This window comes from Schistocerca nitens, chromosome 7 (assembly GCF_023898315.1).
Source record: "Schistocerca nitens isolate TAMUIC-IGC-003100 chromosome 7, iqSchNite1.1, whole genome shotgun sequence".
Taxonomy (NCBI): domain Eukaryota; kingdom Metazoa; phylum Arthropoda; class Insecta; order Orthoptera; family Acrididae; genus Schistocerca; species Schistocerca nitens.
Genome location: NC_064620.1, coordinates 490,121,563 through 490,144,248, shown reverse-complemented (window position 1 = coordinate 490,144,248; position 22,686 = coordinate 490,121,563).

The window sequence follows — 22,686 nt, the reverse complement described above, 5'->3', positions numbered from 1 at the left end:
AAGGTAGTTTCAAAAGATTAGTGGGTTATGCTTGTTCCTTCTGTAGCGCTCGATCTGGAGGAAAGTTTCGTGATGATGATTGTGAGAGTCGAAGTGTGAGATATAATAAAAGATCCACCATCCTATCCAGAAAGTGCACTGTAGCGTTAAATAATTACGAGACCATAATATAGAGATTCAACAATGTAAAGCCATGCCCACTGGGCGGAATTTCTCATGTGTTATTGTTGTAGGTTATAGAATTTGTGTGTTTAGGTTAGAGAATTTATCGGAACAAATAAGATAGTGAAAAGAAAAAGATTGGTGGACTTTTCCTTCGAATTGTATGTTGTCATAATGTCCCGAATTTATAATGTGTGCGCCATTCATATTCAGTGCGGTGGCCACGTGTTGACAAAAGCCGTTAAATAAAAGACAAAAAGAAAATGTGGTATTGCCAGTGCGTAGTGTACAGTCAGAGTTCTGTAAATTACTGATAGTGAGATGTGTGTTTCCGTTGCGTATTAATCATATAGGAGGATAACTTGTAACTTATGTGTGAGTACTAGAGTTCATGTTACTCGATAAATGAGAATGAATCTACTTGCCTGACAGGCCTGACTGTTTGATGCCACAGTATGAGCAAGGCATCTGGGTGCTTCTCATAATTTCGACCCTGCCAGGATATTTTGCTGTTAGGGTTTGCTGTTAAGATTTTTTTTATTTTTTGATGGAATATATTGTGATAGCCCTAAGAAGTAAAATTTTATTTTGTTTGCAATTTCTTTCTGGTTTGGTGAGGATCTTTTATTTTTTTATCTAATTAATTTCTATATCGTCCAAGGCTGGAAGATCGTTGCATAATTTTTTTTTGCGTAATGTCCGTAGTAACTAGGTCGCAGTCGAAAAGTGTAGTCACCATGGAGAATAGCGATCCTGGGGTGAACGTAACAGTGCAGCAGGAAGTAGGTGTCGACCATGGGCTAATGAGCGGGAACGGCAAACACTCATAAGGGGCTGATTTGTTCAGTGGACCGCTGCTAGGTGATCCATTGAGCGGCGGGAATTGTTCACAATCGGGGGCTTTTCCCGACGACGCGGGCGAGCCAGGACTAGGTCAGGAATGCAGTGAAAGTGCAGCTACCCTTAGCGAAGCTACGGCTTCTCAGGCGAACGAGGTGAGCGCACCGAAAGTAGCAAATGACAGTGAGCTACTGCAGTTTTTACAGAGGATGGATAGAGATAATAAGGAAAGATTGGAAGCGATGAATAAAGTTAATAAGGAAAGATTAGAAGCGATGAATAAAGCTAATAAGGAAAGATTAGAAGCGATGAATAGAGATAATAAGGAGAGAGATAGGGAGAATAAGGAAAGATTTGAAGCAACTAAGGAAAGATTGGAAGCAAATAAGGAATCATTGGAGGCAAATAAGGAAACATTGGAGGCAATGGATAAGGGAAATAAAGAGGCAATGAGGAAGCTACACACAGTTATCGATGAGCGTCGGTCCGCAGTTAATAATCGGTTAGATGAGGGGGAGAAGAATCTGGATGCAGTGAAGCAAGAATGTGATGCCGTGAAAGAAAAAGCCAATAATTTGGAGGTACGAATAAGTACAATAGAGAGCGGTATTACAGAACGTAGGGATGTGTTGCCGGATGAGCGAATCAAAGAGATAGTGGAGGACTTACTTGCAGATAAACAAGGGGCATTAGACAGCGTGGAAGCTCCAGTCACCCAGCAGGAAGTGGCGCTAAATAAACACAGGGATGAAGTTGTGGAGGTAGTGGTCAGAATGAATACGATTAGCGCAGATGTAGAAAAGATCAGTATAAGAGGCGAAACAGGCTCTGACAGTATGCAGCGAGAGGTTTATGCCGACCAGGAGGAGATAGAATCACTATTACAGTTTAAAGAGGCACAATTAGAAACAAATAGGAGACATACGGAAGAACTAGCACAGTTGCAATTAGCGTGCAGAAGCGAAGGTGAAACACCACCAGGTAGATTGCAGAGGGAGAGTCAGATAAATTCAAAAAACGAAAATAGGCAGAAAGAGGAAGACGAACTCAGAGAGTTAGAAGAACGGTTGTGTCGGATAAAACAGGTGGCAAACCCAACTGGGTATAGTCCAAGGTCGGAAAACATAAATGCAGAAGAATGTAGGAGGCACTTCGTGTCGGTACAAACGTACACTTGTTTTCCGGATCCTGATAATTACCAACATCCATGCCTGTGGCTGTCTCAATTTCAAGATTCATTACCTTCATTGTGGGGACCGCTCCTCAAAATGAAGTTTGTGTGTAACCATTTGAGGGACGAGGCTAAAGTGAAAATGCAGGAAGTTATTAAAGACTGTAGCAGCTATTTAAATGAATTCTGGTCGAAAAGTAAGCAGGACCAGGTTACGCAAAGCATATTGATGATGCCAAATTGTAACGAAGGTGGTATAAGAGATCCAGTGGCGTGCTATCAGGAAACGAAATAGGTATTTGGATGTGCCATACGAAACTGGGGAGCACATTAGGATCTGTATAACGAAGTTGCCAGTGAGATTGCGCAGAGATATAGTGATGGCAGGCAGAGGCTTAGACGATTCTGCGTCATTTCAGCACTTGTTACAAGAATTGGGTAATGAGAGCAATATCGTGAACGGAGACACGACTCATAGGTCAGATAGTGTCGAGGATAGGAACGGCAGAAACTATCAGAATGACAGGAGAGCATGGAATCCTGGCATTTCTTTGTTGTCGTAATGGATTGAAGGATAGGAGAAACTAATCCAACATATCAGCCCTTAGCATCTTGCCTTAAAACACATTCAGCTGGCACTGAAAATTGTCTATGTAACAGACATACTCTACTGATATGTAGGAATGCAAATACCATACTTCTGATCAGAGAATAAAACACCAGTAATGGCATCTGTTAGGCTGGTCTCTCAGAGCTAAATTTGCAAATTTTTCTAAAAAATGTTATGTAATAATGCCAATGAGTCCAGTTTAATTAGTGCAGTTTGACTATCGCAGGTAATGTAAAGAGTCAACATTGTGATCGAAGTTTTTAAATTAGATGCCATCTGATGTCATTGTCTTGGTGACAGTTATAATGAAGTGCTGTATATGGTTGTTCGGAATCTGGTGTTAGGAAAAGAGGCCACTAGCACCTAAGTTTCTAACACTTGGGCTGCCCATTTCTCCCAGCTTGTATACTCTCTGCACACATTTAATTTTCATGTAAGCACAGATTCCTAACTAGCAAATTCTTTACGGTGTATAGTGGACCATTCAGAGTGAGGCGAATTGTCCATGAAAATGCTGTACTGATTGAGACGATCAAGGGAAAACAATCTCGTGGGCTTCATCACATTTCTAACATCAAATTATGGAAAAGTGAAGGATAGATCGAAAGTAGGCAAGTTATGGTAGATAGTCAGTGTATTTATTTGTGGTTTGTAACGTTGTGCAGGGTCAAATCGAACATAACAATTTTCAGGCGGGATGTCAGGAAGTATGACGGAATAGACTGGTCGAATGAGCCATGAACAGGAGTCGACAGAGTGGTGTATGTACGTATTTTTTGTCATATGAATAAGGATCAAGCAGAAACGACGTGATGATTAATGAGTGGATGAAGATGGTAGATAGAGAAGCGACGTGATAAATAGTAGTGGATAAAGGTGATATTTAAGGAGAGAAGCGACGTGAAGCAGTGTGATTAACAAAGAGAGATTCGACGTGATGAAACAGTGGTAAATAAAGGTGAGTAGAACTAATAATGTGGAGATGTCTAAGAGGTATGTTACAGAGAGGCCTGTGTATGCTGCAATCGAGATTGATGCGAATGGCGAAGGAAGACCAGGAAATGATGGAGTAATCGACGGACGGAGAGCCGAAATACGAATGAAGAGATGAGGACAACTGCACAACGTGAAAGGACATAAAGGGAGTATGAGATCCAGATGGTGAACGTTGTGGAATACTGACGTAATATGTAATATAAGTGTAAATCTAATTCTTACCATAATATTTGCTATATATAAAAAAATAATTTTTGTTGTTGTTGTTGTTGTTGAAGCCTGGTACCAGTATAACTAATCAAAACGGTACTAAGAATGTGTACAGTTATTTTGCAGGATGAATAATTTGTGTATTTGTTGTTCTTAGATGAAATGTCGCAATTCTAAGTTGATATTTAGCAGGATGAATAATCGGTAAAGTGAATGCGGAGGTAAGCCGATGGAGAGAGGTGCCAGAGTGAAAGGACGAATTCGGAGACTTCGAAACAGCTTCATGTGTTATGTGGTTGAGTATAAGGGAGCAAAGGTATGGTATGTTGTCGTGAGTGTGGGGATGTTAAGGTTAGCTGACTTCTAGACCTATTCTGTTAGTGTATTAATGGTTTGAATGAGAAGGAAAATGTGATGTCTGGTGAATGAGAGTCGTAGAGTAGTGTGATCAATGCGCACACTCCTGTAAAGGGGATGCTACCGATCGGTAACTAAAACATTATTGTGTTTTATTGTTTGATTGGGATGAACCTCGATGGCAGGTCAGGATCTGACATGTGTATGGTACATACGTGTCCTAGAAATGTTGTTATATATAACAAAAAAGGTAAAATATATAAAGAGATACTAATTTCAGTCTGTCACAAGCACAAAGGTGCATTGTATGTTGTAGATTTAGAGTCACCAGTTTCTAAAATGTTTATTGTGTTAGGATGTTAAAGTAGTTTACTATTTAATAACATGTGGTAGGTAATTGTGAGCTGTGTAGATTATTTCCTTTTTTTTTTTTTGTTAGAACACTTTCAAGGGGTATTAATTTCAGTCTGTCACAAGCACAAAGGTTCATTGTATATTGTAATTTTAGAATCAACAGTTTCTAATATTTTCACTGTGATAGGATGTTAGAGTAGCCTACTATTTGATATTGTAATTATGAGCTGTAGAGATTGTTTCTTATTCCTTTTTTTTTTCTTTTTACACTTTCATGTTTTGTATGAGGGATGACAGGTACAATCAATAGCACAAGTGTGGGCCGTATATAGAAAAGGGATAAATGTTGATGTTGTATGTGTAGAAAACTAGGGTGTATGATTTTACGTTTTTTAGAACAAAGATTCTTTTATTACCAATGTATCTAATAGATCATACATGTAATCAATGAGTATTTAAATACTGTAAAAATATCCTTTTGTGTGTAATGTTGCGAGATGCACGGAAGGGTCTGACTGATTGGGTGTCGCAGCGCTGAGGTGCTCACGCAGAACGCGCCCGTACCTGCATAAGAGCCGTGGCACTCCCCACTCCACTGCCGGTCGGGGTACACTCCACGCACCCACAACAGCAGGTCAACGGCCTGGGGCGACACGCACATACCACTGGCCATTCATAAGTTCCTCCACCCCTACGACTGGGGAAAGTATCCCGTGGAGGCAACAGCGGGTGGTTTCTTCTGCTCAATGGCGGAGCGACGGCAGAATGAACGACGCGCGGCAGAGTCCGGCGGGCATTTTTTTACAGCAACTATTAACTAGTGCTGGACTGTGGAGCCGTGAAACAAGATGACTGCTCGTATGTCTCCATAAGGTGGAAAGTGAAGGACTGGTGTTTCCGTGTTGTGAGTGGTGAAAAAGATTTTGTCTTTAGCAGACCGGACGATTGTTTTGTTCTGTCTTGACCACTGAACGGTGGGATCCATGAACTTTTGGCAGTGACTTGTTAAGTGTGTTTTGTGAATTGCATGTGGGACGCTTGGTATTCTTGAAGAGGACAGTTGTTGTTTGGCGACTAATTATTGGATGAACGCAAGAAACTAAAGTGGGACATTGACATTTGCATTTGTAGTAGGAGACATTTCTTTAATTGGTGCGGGAATAAGTGCTGTTTGTTGGAACTTACGACTTTCAATTACACCATGAACTGAAAGGACAGATCCGTGGGTAATAGTAGTTGTAGGGCCAATTTTGAACGACCAGATTCGTGTGGATGGTCCTCTGAGAGTGACTATGACATTTGTGTTTAATGTGAGATACAGTTTACTGTTCAGTGAGTGTTCAAAATGCCGATTTGAGTGACTTAAAGACTTTCGTCCTGGTAACCATGGGAGAGCTTCGACACCGAGACAGTGTTTGTAGGGAACCTGTCAGCAACTTTTTAGACCCCAAGAAAATCACAGAATGAAATGATTCTGTGTGACTCGCAAGATAGGGAATAATGTATTTGTACTTGTAATTGTGTAAATGAATCCACTCGCTTGGCAGACCATTCATCTTGCAGGCCTGGCTGCTTGATGCCACAGTATGAGCAAGGCATCTGGGTGCCTCTCATAATGATCCCGCATTGAAGTCCGCGTTAAATTTCGAGCTTCTGTAAAAGATCACCAATCTTGGAGATTTTGCGTCTATTTAAATTTGGGACTTTTTTTCGTTGCTTCTGCAACAGCGTTCTGACACCTTTTATGTACCAAGGAGGATCAGCTCCGTCGTTTGTTAATTTATTTGGTACAGATCTCTCAATTGCTGCCGATAATACTTCTCTGAATTCATGCCACATCTGGTCTACCCTTATATTAAATTGGTAGGAGAGGAGATTTTCTCTGGAAGGTGCCAAAAGAATTTTTATCTGCTTTTTTGAATATGTATATTTTTCGTTTATTTCTAGAGGATTGGGGGGTTTACAACATTCAATCTCGCTACGACAACCCTGTGTTCACCCTATTCACTGTATCCGTTTTGATGCTCGTTATTAACTCAGGATTATTTGTTACTAAGAGGTGAAGTGTGTTTTCACGACCGTTTACCATTGGTGTGGGCTCAGAGACTAACTGCTCGAAATAATTTTCAGATAATGCATTTAGCACAATTTCGGATCATGTTTTGGGCGTACCTTCGGAATTAAACATCTATCTTCGCCAACCTATGGAGAGTAAATTCAATTCACCACAAACTACAATTTTGTGAGTCTGTTACGCGTTTGAAAGAAAAGTCAAGTTTTCTTTGAACCTTTCAAATGGTTCAAATCGCTCAGAGCACTATGGGACTTAACATCTGAGGTTGTCAGTTCCCTAGAACTTTTAACTACTTAAACCTAACTAACCTAATGACATCACACACATCCATGCCCAAGGCAGGATTCGAACCTGCGATCGTAGCGGTAGCGCGGTTCCAGATTGAAGCGCCTAGAACCGCTCGGACACCAGGGGCCGGCTTCTGGCATATACTAGTCTTCCGTGCCACGCTAACAAATATAACAATTTTTATTTACCACAAGAAAACCGTCGGCCTCTGAGGAGAAAACCGTTCCGTGCTGAATGCTTGACTGCCGTTAAGAGCAGGCGGTATTTTTGTAAGCAAAATTGCTGTCGCATGACGTCGTGTTGTATGCGTGGCGATAACCGATTAGATATCTGACATGCAGCTCCAGACTCAGCGCAGAAATTGAAATCATATTCCATTAGTAGATAGAGGGACTCGGTAAGGAAAAACTTACTTATTTCTCATGATTATTGTGTTTCGTGAGATACAATTTACAAACACGTGTTTGGGGTTTCCGCTTTCGGACTTCTTCCTTACGGTACTTTAAAATAAAGAGGTGGTGCCATGGAATTTGTAAAATATTACTCAACATTATGCAGCTTATCTCATACGGGTTACTTAGTACCGTCATCGGCTAGTAACTTTAATAAGTTTCTATTAAAAAGTCGGCGAAAAATGTAGACAATCCTTTTCAAGTGTAACTAACAGAATTACAAGTAGAAAAATGAGTTTTTGTTCATCTTGAACATGTGCAAGGCACGTGAAGACACGATAACTAAAATCAATATTTATGTTGATAACAGCTATTTCCATGCCTTTTGCAACTTACAGCTGTACATACAGCCTCTGGAAGAAAGATAACTGCATGTATTAAAGATATACTATCCGAGCATCCTAATCTCAGCAGGCGATCTCCTTATCAGTGGTGTAGAGGTCTCCTCTTTTCAACGTACGGTTCAGCAGTTTGAACTATCACGTCAAAAGGTACCTTCTGCAGCATGCGTAGGCTGCTTGTGAGACTCTTGTGAATTATCCAGACATTAAAATAGACCCATCTGAATTGCCATCGAATTGAAAGTAGACAGCAGGCCGCTGTGGGCGAGCGATTCTAGGCGCTTCAGTCCCGCACTGCGCGACTGCTACGGTCGCAGGTTCGAGTCCTGTCTCGCACATGGATGCGTGTGATGTCCTTAGGTTAGTTATATTTAATTAGTTCTAAGTTTTAAGGGACTGATGACCTCAGATGTGAAGTCCCATAGTTCTCAGAGCCATTTGAACCATTTTTTTAAAAATAAGTCGAAGTACTCATCAGCAGACTCAAGTCATATTAAAGTTTTTATTAAATGAACAAAATGTGGGTTTCCGTAGAGGAAGGTGTCAAAAGCGCAGAATTTGTGATGAAACAAGTCTTTGAAAAAATGCTGAGTTTAACGTGCAGAGTAAGTACAAATCGATTTGTAAAATGCGTTTGATGAAACTAAAAGAGGAAAACCGTCGAGTATAATAAAGAAAAGATGGTATCCACTCTATTTAATAAGGAACTTAAAAAGCCTATATGAGAAAACAAGTGTCATGTTAGGTACAAACGGAGTGGTTGCAGTAACTTTAACGCCAATAGAGGTGTTAGACAAGGATGTAGCATTTGAAAATACCCTTAATGAATATATAGTTTCTTTGTTTCTTCTAATACCTAATACCTGCAGGGAACTTGACAGAGCCAAAACTTTGTGCCCATCAACTTAATAACTTATTTTTCCGTCTGTGGAACAAAAGACATAATTGATTCTGCATGTCAGGGATCCAACAGCTCGTTGACAGGTTTGTGGAGGTATGTGGCATAGATGTCTACGTACAGGTCATGTAATCAGAGTAAATAACAGGGCGCTAACTTCCGTACGCGGTGATGACGCCCGGTAGCGACCCAGGTGGGTTTTTATAGGATTTACATCATGTGAATTTGGTCACCGAGACATCATTGTCAACTGTTGGTAGTTGCGAGTGTCGTTTGAGTTCATGAACGTTAACATGTCTTGTGTTGAGCAGGCTTGCTTCTTTTATATGAAGTGTTCGCCATAGAAGTGCAACACAGGATCAGCTTGATAAGGTTTCAACCTTGAGACAAGACTGTAGGCTCTGTTAGCAAAATTGAATCTCGGTTCCATTGACTCAAAGTAAGAGAGGAAAGAGTCATGGGTACCGGTTCTACTTGCCCTCAATACGCGATGAATGTAGGATCAAACCAATCGAAGACGAGAAAATAACATAAAACTACCACTGCTCCCCCGATCATTGATAACTGCACATGAATTTTAATGTTGCAAAATGCCTAACTTTGCTCCGAACTAAGCGGCTGATGCCCAGAAAATCTCACAGTAATCTGTGAAGGAATACAAGTCGTGTACGCTGAGGTGGCTGCCACTTCAACTCGTCAGACAATTCGCAGTCCACCTCTTATCTGAAGCTTTTAATCTTAACCTTGAAGTTTGCACTGCACCACGGCTCCTCCCAGAGTTTCTCTTTCCTCTGCCTCTCCTGTCCCTGCTCTGAGCAGAGTATGTGCCACAAACCTCAAATGAAGGAAAGTGCACCAGCCTCAGACCAATGAGGAAATTGTTAAGGTGCTGTCGTTTGTACCAACGAAGAATCGTTGTAAAAAGATCTCCAGCCAGTTGGCCTCACACTGACACCTTTCTTTTTTAGTATCTCAATCCGCCCCCCCCCCCCCCCCCCCCATGAACCATGGACCTTGCCGTTGGTGGGGAGGCTTGCGTGCCTCAGCGATACAGATGGCCGTACCGTAGGTGCAACCACAACTGAGGGGTATTTGTTGAGAGGCCAGACAAACATGTGGTTCCTGAAGAGGGGCAGCAGCCTTTTCAGTAGTTGCAGGGGCAACAGTCTGGATGATTGACTGATCTGGCCTTGTAACATTAACCAAAACGGCCTTGCTGTGCTGGTATTGCGAACGGCTGAAAGCAAGGGGAAACTACAGCCGTAATTTTTCCCGACATGCAGCTTTACTGTATGGCATGGAGAGCTGCATCAAACCAGTCTCAGGACTGAAGACCACAACACCAACAATCCGCCACGCACGGTACACTCAGAACTTTAACTCCTAGCCTCCCCCCTCCCTCCCCCTCTCTCTCTCTCTCTAGTTTTGTTTTAAGAACCGCAATGAGAACATCCGCCACCTTTTGGTGGTATAAGTCCTCAAGTCACTGGGGCTGGCACCTGGTTGGTGCAAGTCGCTTACACCAGGATTCAGAAAAATCAGTAGAAAAGCTGAATAGCGCCGATATCTTTGGGAGAGCGGGATAAAGTGATATGTTCCAACTGTTTCCTACTCCACTATCCTTCTCAGAAGTGACTGGGTTCACTACAGATGCCTCTGCTATGTGTGTTTTGATCCAACTGGGCCTAATCACTATGGGACTAAACATCTGAGATCATCAGTCTCCTAGACTTAGAACTTCTTAAATCTAACTACCCTAAGGAAATCACACACATCCATGCCCGAGGCAGGATTTCTAGCCTGCGACCGTAGCAGACGCGCGGCGCCGGCCTGAAGCGCCTAGAACCGCTCGACCACAGCGGCCGGCCGTGATAAACAATTATGTGCTTCAAGTGCGTGTGGCCATGTCTCATTACCCCTAGCATTTATATATATATATATATATATATATATATATATATATATATATATATATATATATATGACCTTGTGAATAACATCGGAAATGCACTGAGGCTTTTTGCGGATGATACTGTGGTATATCGAGAGGTTGTAACAATGGAAAATTGTACTGAAATGCAGGAGGATCTGCAGCGAATTGACGCATGGTGCAGGGAATGGCAATTGAATATCAATGTAGACAAATGTAATGTGCTGCGAATACATAGAAAGAAAGATCCCTTATCATTTAGCTACAATATAGCAGGTCAGCATCTGGAAGCAGTTAATTGCATAAATTATCTGGGAGTACGCGTTGGGAGTGATTTAAAGTGGAATGATCATATAAAGTTGATCGTCGGTAAAGCTGACGCCAGACTGAGATTCACTGGAAGAATCCTAAGGAAATGCAATCCGAAAACAAAGGAAGTAGTTTACAATACGCTTGTTCGCCCACTGCTTGAATACTGCTCAGCAGTGTGGGATCTGTACCAGATAGGGTTGACAGAAGAGATACAGAAGATACAACGGAGAGCGGAGCGCTTCGTTACAGGATATTTTAGTAATCGCGAAAGCGCTACGGAGATGATAGATAAACATCAGCGGAAGACTCTGCAAGAGAGACGCTCAGTAGCTCGGTACGGGCTTTTGTTGAAGTTTCGAGAACATACCTTCACCGAGGAGTCAAGCAGTATATTGCTCCCTCCTACGTATATCTCGCGAAGAGACCATGAGGACAAAATCAGAGAGCTTAGACCCCACACAGAGGCATACCGACAATCCTTCTTTCCACGAGACTGGAATAGAAGGGAGAACCGATAGAGGTACTCAAGGTACCCTCCGCCACACACCGTCAGGTGGCTTGCGGAGTATGGATGTAGATGTAGAAGGTTGCTTCACGGAGTTCCTGCGTCCCTATTCATCGGAAGCACTACCCCTACTCCAGTCGGGAGGGTCCTCAGAGACCCGCTCCTGTCGTTTAACAAGTATCTCAGCAGGGACCTCTCCCCACAACCCCTGCTATGGCATTTCCTGGTTCCCCCGATCAGAGCTCACAAGAGAAGTTAACTATTACACATGCGAAATTCCCAGAGTCTTCTTCTTCTTCTTCACGTCATCAGGCAAATCATCTGTTGCGGTACCCATCTCTTGCGTAGTCTTCCTACATTTCTACTTCCAGTGCATTTATAATTTAGATTGTTTACTGGAAAAATTTCTCCATCCATACGGTCTATATGTTCCCTCCATTTTGACCTAATTCCCTATATTTTTCTCGTTTAGGTTATATACTCTTAAAGCTTTCCTTATATCTTCATTTCTTTTCCGATCTTCCCTTGTACATCATTCCACTCATCTTAGAAATCTCATTTGTTGAGCCTGTACTTTACTTTCTTGATGTCTTGTTCTCCATGCTTCACTTCCGTATGTGAGTGCTGGTATTGCTGTGTTCTATAGAACTTCAGCTGGCTTTATTCCGTAGCTTTATTCAGTAAACGTTTTACGATAGCTCCATAAACGGGACTAAATTTATTTAAATTTTAAGCCACGCAATGGTTATATTCATAAGTGATGTCGCATGCAGATGTTTGAAATGTTTTCCTTACTCCAAGATTTTATTATTCAAAACCATTTTAGAACGTATTGGTTGTCTGCCCTGAAAGGCTATCTGCTGCAACTTATTTACTCCCATCTGAAAATCATCTTCAATCTCTGTATCAGAGTTAGGTCATCTGCCTTTCAGATTACATTTAGTCTAGTGTCACAATCTAAAAGAACTCTATTTATGTTCAAAAATCTCCATTTGCTGATAACTTCATCTACATATATATTAAAGAGTGTTGGAGAAATACAGCAACCTTGAAATATTTTTTTGTTTGTTGACCTAGGCTTTGTCCTATGTGTGTAACAATTTCGGTGTTTGGTTATAGACTCTTCATAGTATTTATGATGTGAGATTGATGACCTCATTCAACCATGTTATTCCACAGCATTTCTCTATCCACGTTATCAGAAGCTTTCTCAATATACACAAAAGCGAGATATGTTTCCCTTCCGAAATCTCGTGTCTCTTCTATAACTTGTTGCAGTGTAAAAAAAAATTGTCAATTGTTTATCGTCCTCTTCTAAAACTCGAAAGTTCTTCAGATATTAACTTTTCCATGATATTTTTAAGTCTTTTATTCAGGATTTTGGCATGTAATTTCCAAGCTGAATTCAGATGGCTTATACCTCGTTAGTTACTACATTTATTTCTATCACCCTTTTTAAAGAGAGGTACTGCTTTGATTCTCAGCCAGGCCTTTGGACCTTCGTATTTCTCCAACATTATTTAAATTTGTGGAGAAGCCTTAAACGTAGGAATAACCCTCCCTATTTCTATTTCCGTATTAATACCATCTAAACAAATTGTATTTCTATTTTTTGGTGCCTTTAAAGCATCAGTCAGGTCTTTCATAGCAGTATCGTCCTGGCCATTTGTGATATTCAGTTCAGGTAATGTGTGGGTTAAAGTATTATCGCATTACATTTTTTATAATGGATCGTCGATTTGTTTTGTCCTATATTTTTAACATGGATATGATCATTTTATTGTCCGCAAAGTGAATTCATCGCTTTATGAGCGACACTTTGTCTGCTGTGTCAATAATACTCTATATTGCTAACAAGGCGTTCCTATTTCTCTTCCTTTTATGTTTATTATAATTTTTATTAGTGGTATTATTCATACATGTCCATGTGATGTTTCAAAAGTCTAATCAGGAAACATAGCGTTTCTTTACCGCTTGAGCGACGCCAGGTAAGAAATGTTAATATATATATTTATTTGTAGTATGTTAAGTGGAGACTTGTTATTTAGGAAGATTTTGTTTCTTTTCTGTCATGTCGAGTGTGGCAGCAGGATGATCCAGTGGGGACCCCACACGCGGCGGACGACGAGAGCTAACCACTATTGTATCGTAGTCGACGGCCGGCGGCTGGAAGAACCGTCGAAACATCATGCTGACCATTATAAAAATATGTTCTATGTTTTTTTTATATATAAGAGGAAAAGGAGTTCAATGTTGAATGTGGAATGATAAAGTTTGTAATTGGATGTCAATTGGTTATCAACTGTTAAATAAACTTCGAATTGGAAGTTGAAACACTCAGTTGACTCTGTTGTTACGACATACATCGTAAATATTACTTATGTGTGAAATTTGCAAATTTTATTAAAATTCAGACGGCTTGAAGAGATCCTGGCAGAATTTTATCAGGAGTGTGGACGACTTTCAATAAATAACTAGTTAAAAGTTTTATTAATGAGAAGTCTACACGTATTGACATTCTGAAAATAATCGACACTGTGAAGTGTATCAAAATTCTGTTTTAAAACTTTGTCGGCGATTGTGGTCAATAAGATCCGTTTTAAAGTGGAATATTTCATTAAATGAGAACAAGATTGCTTCTTTAGTGACATTAATTAATTATTGAAGGGAAAATTAGGAGAGTTTCTATTTATTCTGGCAAAAATATCAAGGAGTGTCAGACCGCTCAACCAACATATAGAAACTCTGTGACTTTGTTGAACTGTCAAAAAATTTTTAAGATAAAACTTTTCTACAACAGGGACTGGTGAATTTTTCTGCGTCTATCCTTATCTTCTAGGTTGAATCTGCTATAGTTTAATGTTTTTCTCTATGGATTTTTCAAGTAACTGAGAAAAGAACTTATAATTTGATCTGCAGCGGACCGTCGATATTGGGTACACGGTTAGGCTGTTGTGAAGCCTGTTGGTTTGCAGAATGCCTTTCTTTCCTCTGCTGCAGACATCGTTGCTGAGTTGCTGCGACAGGATCGGCGGTTCAGCCCATCCTGAAAGCTGCTTCTTCTTCTGTAATTGCTTTTCTCGATCTCTGGCGCCCAGATCCTTAATCTTCAGCGTTTCCTGTGTTTCTTTTCCTTCCCCAGAACCTCATTAGCTATGTTCGATAGGTTGTTTTTAATTTATTCCATTCTTCTTCCAAATGTACTACCATTTCTAAATGTACTAATGTTTTTGTCACCCACGTTTGACAGAGATCTCTTACGCTGTTGTCTCATGAGAAGTGAAATTTAAGACCTTGGTCTTCCTTTTGATCCTTAATTGTTTCTCTTCAGTTTTCGCCATTTTGCATAGATGTCAGTTATTGACAACAACAAGAGGTGATCTGATCCAATATCCACTCCTTCATAAACTCTGGTACCTCTACCATATCCAGGAAATCCCTTATTTATTATTATATAACCTATAATATATCTAAGTTTACCTTGTTGACCAGGTAAATTTGCGTATGTCTTTCTTCCTAAGAAAACTATTGGTAATAATTAAAGGTAGCAAAATCTATGAACGTATATCCATTTTCATTGCATACGTTTTCTTCAAATGTGCCTACTATTTTTGGAATTCTTATATTTCCAGTTCTAGCATTGAGGTCTCCCATAAACAGAATCTGATACTTATTGTATCCGTCTGAGATCACTGTTTGTAAAAGGCCGTGGTTTCGTTAATTTTTACTTCTTCGGGGGCTTAAATTGCTATTATTCTTGGGATTCCTCTTGGACTTTCAATTACTACTAGTACAACGGGTTCATTTATATGCTCATAGTCCATTCCCATTTTCTACGAATGTAGAAGGCAACTTGCTGTTCGTTCTTGCTTTACTCCGCTGTAGACCATAAGAAGTCGTCTACACATTCAGTTCCAGATGTTTTCTTCTGTGTTCCTGTAACTGCGGAAAACGAAAAATCTATTTCCATTTCTTTCAAATGTTTACCTTATTCGACTTTCTTAAGAGAAGTTCCCGTAACGTTCCACGTGGCAACTTTCGAAGTTCCATCAAACAAATTTCTCTTGTTCGTATTTCTTGACCATGGCGTTTCCCAGTAATGCGTCGTGTTTCCGAGAGTAGCTTGAGTAGGTCTATTGAGTCCTTGAATTGGGTACTGACCCACTGGAGGTAAGACTGGTGATGGGACTGCCGTCTCCGAATTTTAACAGTCACAGCTCGTAACGGACCTAAGTGAGTATATTATCAGAGTAGAGATGGTTAATAGATAGGAAAAGATGGATCGAGCCTTACAATTACAAAACTGACATCATTACCGTTTTACACTGAAGCGCCAAAGAAACTGGTATAGGCATGCGTATTCAAATACAGAGATACCTAAACAGGCAGAAGCTGGCGCTGAGGTCGGCAACGCCTGTTTAAGACAGCAAGTGTCCGATGCAGCTGTAGATCGGCTACTGCTGATACAGTGGCAGGTTATTAAGATTTAAGTGAGTTTGAAAGTGGTGTCACAATCGGCGCACGAGCGATGGGACATAGCACCTCCGATGTTGCGATGAAGTGGGGATTTTCCCGAACGACCATTTCACGTGTGTACTGTCAACACCAGGAACCAGGTAAAACATTAAATATCCGACGTCGCTACTGCTGGAAAAAGATCCTGCGAGAATGATACCCACGAAGACTGAAGAGAATCGTTCAACGTGATAGAAGTGCAACCCTTCCGCAAATTGCTGCAGATTTCAATGCTGGGCCATCAGCAAGTGTCAGCGTGCGATCCATTCAATGAAACATCATCGGTATGGGCTTCCGGAGCCGTGCGCAAACTCGTGTACCCTTGATTACTGCATGACACAAAGCTTTACTCCTCGCCTGCTCCCTTCAACACCGATATGAGACTGTTGGTGACTGGAAACATGTTGCCTGGTCGGACGAGTCTCGTTTCAAATTCGACGAGCGTATTTCGGATGCCTTACACCTGCTGTTCAGAAGAGGTCTTCACCCTCTCGTTCTCCTCCGGCTTAATGGACAGCCCTGCAGGTTTCATGGTGTCAGTTTCCTCCAGCACTACTTCAGACATTATTCGAGTCTATGGCACGTCGTGTTGCGGCACTTCTGCGTGCTCGTTTGGCCTATGCACTATATCAGGCAGGTATAGCAGTTTTTTCGGCTCTTCAGTGTAGAAACAAGCATAAATTGATCGATAGAATCATTAATATAATTATGTTTAACGGACTACATAGATATATAAAGCCAAGTTTCATGCATATATTAAAACAGACTAGCGTGGACTGTGAAATAAATACAGACGGTGTAACAAGTTTTAGCAAAGAAAGATAATGACCTTGAAAAAGGCATTTAAGCTAACAAGCCGAAGATTACAGCATGACTATATCCACTAATAAAACTAGACATAGACTGCTATAGGAAGAGATTACAGAAGAGCAGCAATAGCGGTCAACAATGCAGTACTAGAACAAGTCACTCATTTTAAGTATCTGGAATGTGGTATCATATATGAGTATGAAAAGATATGACCAAGAAAGTAGCAAAATCAGGAAACGTAAGTCGAACAATAAACAAGTTTTTTTAGAAGCGAGGCAAAAAGTAAGATTTGGTTAGCAGTCTGTATGAATGTATTTCGTTCCATTAGCCTGCGAACGATGCAGACCACATACACACCAGGAAAGTTTTCATCCGTTCTTCATTAGTGTACGAAACGCATATTTATTACTTGTAAGGATTATTTGCATGTGGATTTGCAGATCGCCTATTGATATGAGTGCTTTACTATTGTTTTATTATTTTATCCAAAGTAACTTTGTGAATGAAGTAACTGGTGTTCTTTTTGAAATATCGATTAAGTCACTTAACAATTTGTGTAAGGATTAAGAGCCGAGTCACGTATAGCATCAATCCATTTCAGTCAACAGTACCTGATGAAAGTGTGATAATTCACCACTTGCTATGCTGGGAAAGACTAGCTGACATTAAGACAAAAAGTCAGTACAGTTTGTAGAAATGTGTAATATTTTCCGACGCATTAAGATCCGTTTGAGACCCCCATAGGAGTTCAATTTCAGCGCAAATGAAGTCTGCACCGTTCACACAATTGTAACATTTATGGGGATAATGTTATAAACTCACGAAAAATAAAACCAGCATTGTGGACATATTTACTAAGTACACAGTATGATTTTATACTCTGTTACTGATGAAATATGTCTATATGTGTTTGTTGTTACTTTACTTGATGTACCATACAAGAGACATTTCAGTGATACACACTTGATGATCAAATGTTTTGTACGACTGTTCTCATAACTGCTGCAACATGCAGTGCGGCTGATTACCATAAAATAGTAATGAATGAATTGAAAATAGTTAAGTAGCTATACTATGTCTAACAATATGTAACTGAATGCTCGCTGACAAGTTAAACTACTTATTGAATGTCTATAAAGCTTGCAAGACTAGTTGGCACTTATTTTTATAGTCTATCAGACGCGAAAAAGAGTGAGTTGAATTAATAATGTTTGTTAACTGTAGCTAGATTTCTCCTTTCGTACAAAATAATTTTGATGTTTTCATTGTGCACATGGTGTTCAGTCTTTTCTTAAAGGTCAAACTAATGTGAATGTCTCTAGTTGCTGAGCCCAGCAAACACTAATGCTGCATAATAGATCTACCGAAGAAAAGTGAAAGCTTTGCTGAAATAATTTATCAATGAATGATTGCAGCGAAATGCTGCGTCTGACATAAGAATCAGGGAGTTTTTCTAATTTTCAGTGACGAAGCTGAGCATAGAGGATGATTGGACATTCTGGCTATGTTACACGTTAACATGTAACTCCGTTTCTTAAAAGTTTGTGTAAATCGCAAGGGCCGCGTTGCAAGATTCGATGAACACGTAAGCTTTCAATCTTCTCTGTATCTTACGTGGAGAAAGGTTCTGGCACATGAAATAGGATTCAATAATTATCCGGAAGTCACTGAACGTATCTTGATTCATATGAATAGTTACATATTTCCAGAATTTCCACAGTTGATGACTGTATTACGCTTTAACGCAATTAGTAGATACTCGTCCCACATCGATCAATTATAAGTTTTCCTTTAATGGCGTCTAACAATGTAGCTTAACTAAAATAGGGTGATACAGTTCCTTCCATTCTGTACATAGCCTCAAGTAGAAGTTCTCCGTAGAAAGCCTCTCAAGTTCATACTGATATCCGGTGTAGTAAGCGCCGCTCCATCCAAGAATACAGCGCTAACTCACTTCCATACCACCAATGGCCGGGATCGGCAGTGGAGCAAAACTTCGCATAATATACCAAGTACATACATGCAGAGAAGTTTGCAGGGGGTTGCGGATAGCATATAGCACAAAGTATAATAGTGTCAAAAACCATGTAAAAGAAGTCAGATGGCAAAAATGTAATCATTTATCCTCGTCACTGTTTGACGAGTGCAGAATATGTTCTTTCCGTTCCTACAAACGATTACTGTTCTCAAGCGGTTTACTGGAACAAGGGATGTGTTGCGAAAGCCACATAAGGGCATGACAACCATTTAAAATGAGCCTGAGTTCAGTGAGATCTTATAAAGTGATATATTACAGATAAATATACTTGTGCATGATACCAAAGCAGAGAGAGCCAAACCAACCAGAAGACCGTTACTGAGATATTATCACTGCTGAGGCAGCAAAAACTTGTGCACCCGAAACAATTACTAGGGCAAACATGCTGCCAACGATTTTTCAGAACCATACAGAAGCTTTTAATCATCAACTCCTCAAAACAATTTTGCATTTCCGTTCAACCAACCCAGCTGGAGTAATGTGAAACAGTTGGGCGAGTGTTAACAGTTGTTAAGACTGAAGGCCACTAACATCATCACATTATTAACAGCCCTTAGGTTACTCATGACGTACCGTATGACTCGTCTTCGAATTAACCATGGTCGCTTTTCTTGTCCAGGTATTTCAGTTTGAAGCTGTGAAATGCAGTTTAGAATAGAAACGAGGTTAGAATGGCGTTGCGGCCTGGTAGGATATAGAGTGTACCCTTGTGAAAGACGCCCAGCACTCCATATACGTCTTCATTAAGCCACGGTGCTCGCTTTCTTGGCGCTGTCTCCAGCCCTTTATCGGAGGCAGCTCGCCCTAAAGGTACCTCCACCTGACACAGCGGACGCTTGCCGTGTCAGGCACTCCTTTCCCATGCTCCCGGCCCCAAAGCAGTTGTATCTAACCCTGTGGCAATACCCCGATTGATTCCCTAAGTGTAAGATAATCCTGAATTTTGTTCGTGGAACTTAAATTGCTCTTTTTGGTTCTTCTTCTGCTGTACTGCGGCCATAGACTTGGCCAGCCCACGCACGGCCAACCCACGCATGGCTATTTCCTCAACCATTACTGGTAAATAACAATTATGTTTTCTTGTTACTCATTCACCATCGTTATTGTAACATCTCTGCAATAACCAAGTCCTTCCTATTATTCTTTGGTGCCTGCCCGGCAAAGAGTATCGCGTTCTCAGTGAAAATACAAACTACAGAGACTATCCTGGTATTTTACAGATTATGGGTTCTGTTGTCCTCATTCTAAAATCCACACTCGTCTAATAAAGCCATCAGAAACAGTTTCCGGTGTTAAATTCTTCAGTTTTAGTAGTTAGCAGTTGCTACGTCAAAGCGCAAGAAAGATATGTAGCAAGACCATACGGAGTATTATGTCCTCTGAAGCGGTGGCAAAGGAGCAGTAAATAGCAATAATATTCTCCACTGTGAACTGTATAGTTCTTATGGATTACACATTTAGTACGACTTTCAATTCATACAGATACGTCACCTATTGAAAATATGGTGAGGTGACAAAAGTCATGGGATACTTTCTAAAATCGCGTCGGACCTCCTTTCTCCCTGCGTAGTCCGTCTGCTGGACTTGGCATGAACTCAACAAGCCGTTTAAAGTCCCCACAGAAATATTGAGCCATGTTTCCTCTATAGCCGTCATGTGATCTGGATGGTCAAATCATTCGCTCGATTTATCCAAAAAGTTCTTCAAGCAGTCGCGAACAGTCATGGCCCGATGACATGGCACGTTTTCGTCCATAATATGTCCATCGCTGTTTGGCTGCAAACGGTCGCTATTTCCTGTTAGTGGTCGGTACAGTTCAACCAGAGGACCCAGTTCACTAGACGTAAACACAGCCCATACCATTATGGAGCCACCACCACCTTCCATAGTCCCTTGTTGACAATCTAGGCCCTTAGCTTCGTTGTATTTGCACCACACTCGATCGCTACCATCAGCTCTTACCAACTGAAATCGGCATTTATCTGACCAGACCACGGTTTTCGGGTCGTCTAGGGTCCTACCGATATGGTCACGAGCACAAAACAGGTGCTGCAAGCGACTTCGTGCTGTCAGCAAAGACACTCGCGTCAGTCATTTGGTGGCATAACCCATTAACGCCAAATTTTGCCGCACTGTCTTCATAGGAATGTTGGTCGCAAGTACCACATTTATTTCTAAGGTTATTTTATGCAGTGTTACTTTTTTTTAGCATTGAGAGCTCTACGCACACGCTGCTGCTCTCGGTCGGTAAGAGAAGGCGTTGTCCATGGTGAAAGGCAATGCCTAACATTAAGTATTCTCGCTACACTGTTTATCTCAGAATACTCCCTATTGTTTTCTAAATGGAATATCGCATGCATCTAGCTCCAAATACCATCTTTTAATTCCCGTCGTGTGACCTTAATTTCATGTGAAGCACATGAACAAATGACAGCTCTGCAATGCACTGCCCTATTTTGCCTTGTCTGCCTGATTCCATCACTATCTGTGTATGTGGGTATCGCCGGCCGGAGTGGCCGAGCGGTTCTAGGCGCTACAGTGTGGAACCGTGCGACCGATACGGTCGCAGGTTCGAATCCTGCCTCGGGCATGGATGTGTGTGATGTCCTTAGGTTAGTTAGGTTTAAGTAGTTCTAAGTTCTAGGGGACTGATGACCACAGCAGTTAAGTCCATAGTGCTCAGAGTCATTTGAGCCATATGTGGGTATCACTATACCTGACTTTTGTCACCTAACTGCATATATCTACTATGTAACACATAGTCAACAATAGCAAGTTTAGTCACTTCTGCGGAATTCTGGAAGTGGGAAACTGAAGTTAGTGTAAGGAAACTCCATAACGTACGCTAGAATTTATAGATAATTGGAACAAAAACGAAACGAGGCTAATTTTTATGTTCCGTCGACAACAATTATCACAAGATCGGACTGGGGAAGGAAACAGATCGTGCCCTTTCCTGGTACTTGCCTGAAGCGAATTATGGAAGTCATACATTTCCTAAATCAAGACAGCCACATGTGGACTGGAATTCATACCTTCAAAATACGAGTCCTATATTTTTTCTTCTGTCTTACTTCTTGGTCGTTAGTATTTCCACCACTTTCAGGCAGCCCATCAGGTTATCGTCTCATGTGACTGAGTTCATCGTCTATAATTATGTATCATGTTATTCTTATTCATTCTTCCCCTTACTTCGATTGAAACTTGTCGTTGGTTTATTAACACACGTAATTAAGCCATATCGCTTCTTATAGTAAGTTCTTTCCATATATTAATTTTCCTAGCCGAGAGAAGCTCATCCTAATTATCTGCTTATCAGACCACTTTATTTTCAGCAGCCATGTCACAGCACGACTTCCTTTCCGGTTTTGACAAGATCCATTATTCAATGACGAACAGTATTGTGCTCCCGAAGTACAACTTCAGAATTTTTCCTCAATTTAAGACTTCAGAGATTGTCTGCTTCTTATGCATTCCTTGTTTTACTGAATGCAGCTCCAGACGCATTAAATAGTTTAACACGAACGCATTCAACGCCTTACCTTTAAATAAGGCACCTGCTGGCATCCATACGCCAATTACTTAAATTTTCGCATAACAACTCGTGATAATTAAAATTTATGTTGTAAACCGCAACAGGAGCCCTCCGTCTGTTGGAGTTCTCGGAATCGGTGATCGAATGGAAGAGGCAGTTGCTATTACAACGACTAAAGGTGGTATTAGCGAACCAGCAGAGGGGATATAAGTGAAACAGCAATTGAGTAGCCTCAAAACTTCAAGATGATAATGTAATATGGATAAGTAAATAGAATGTTTGTAAACA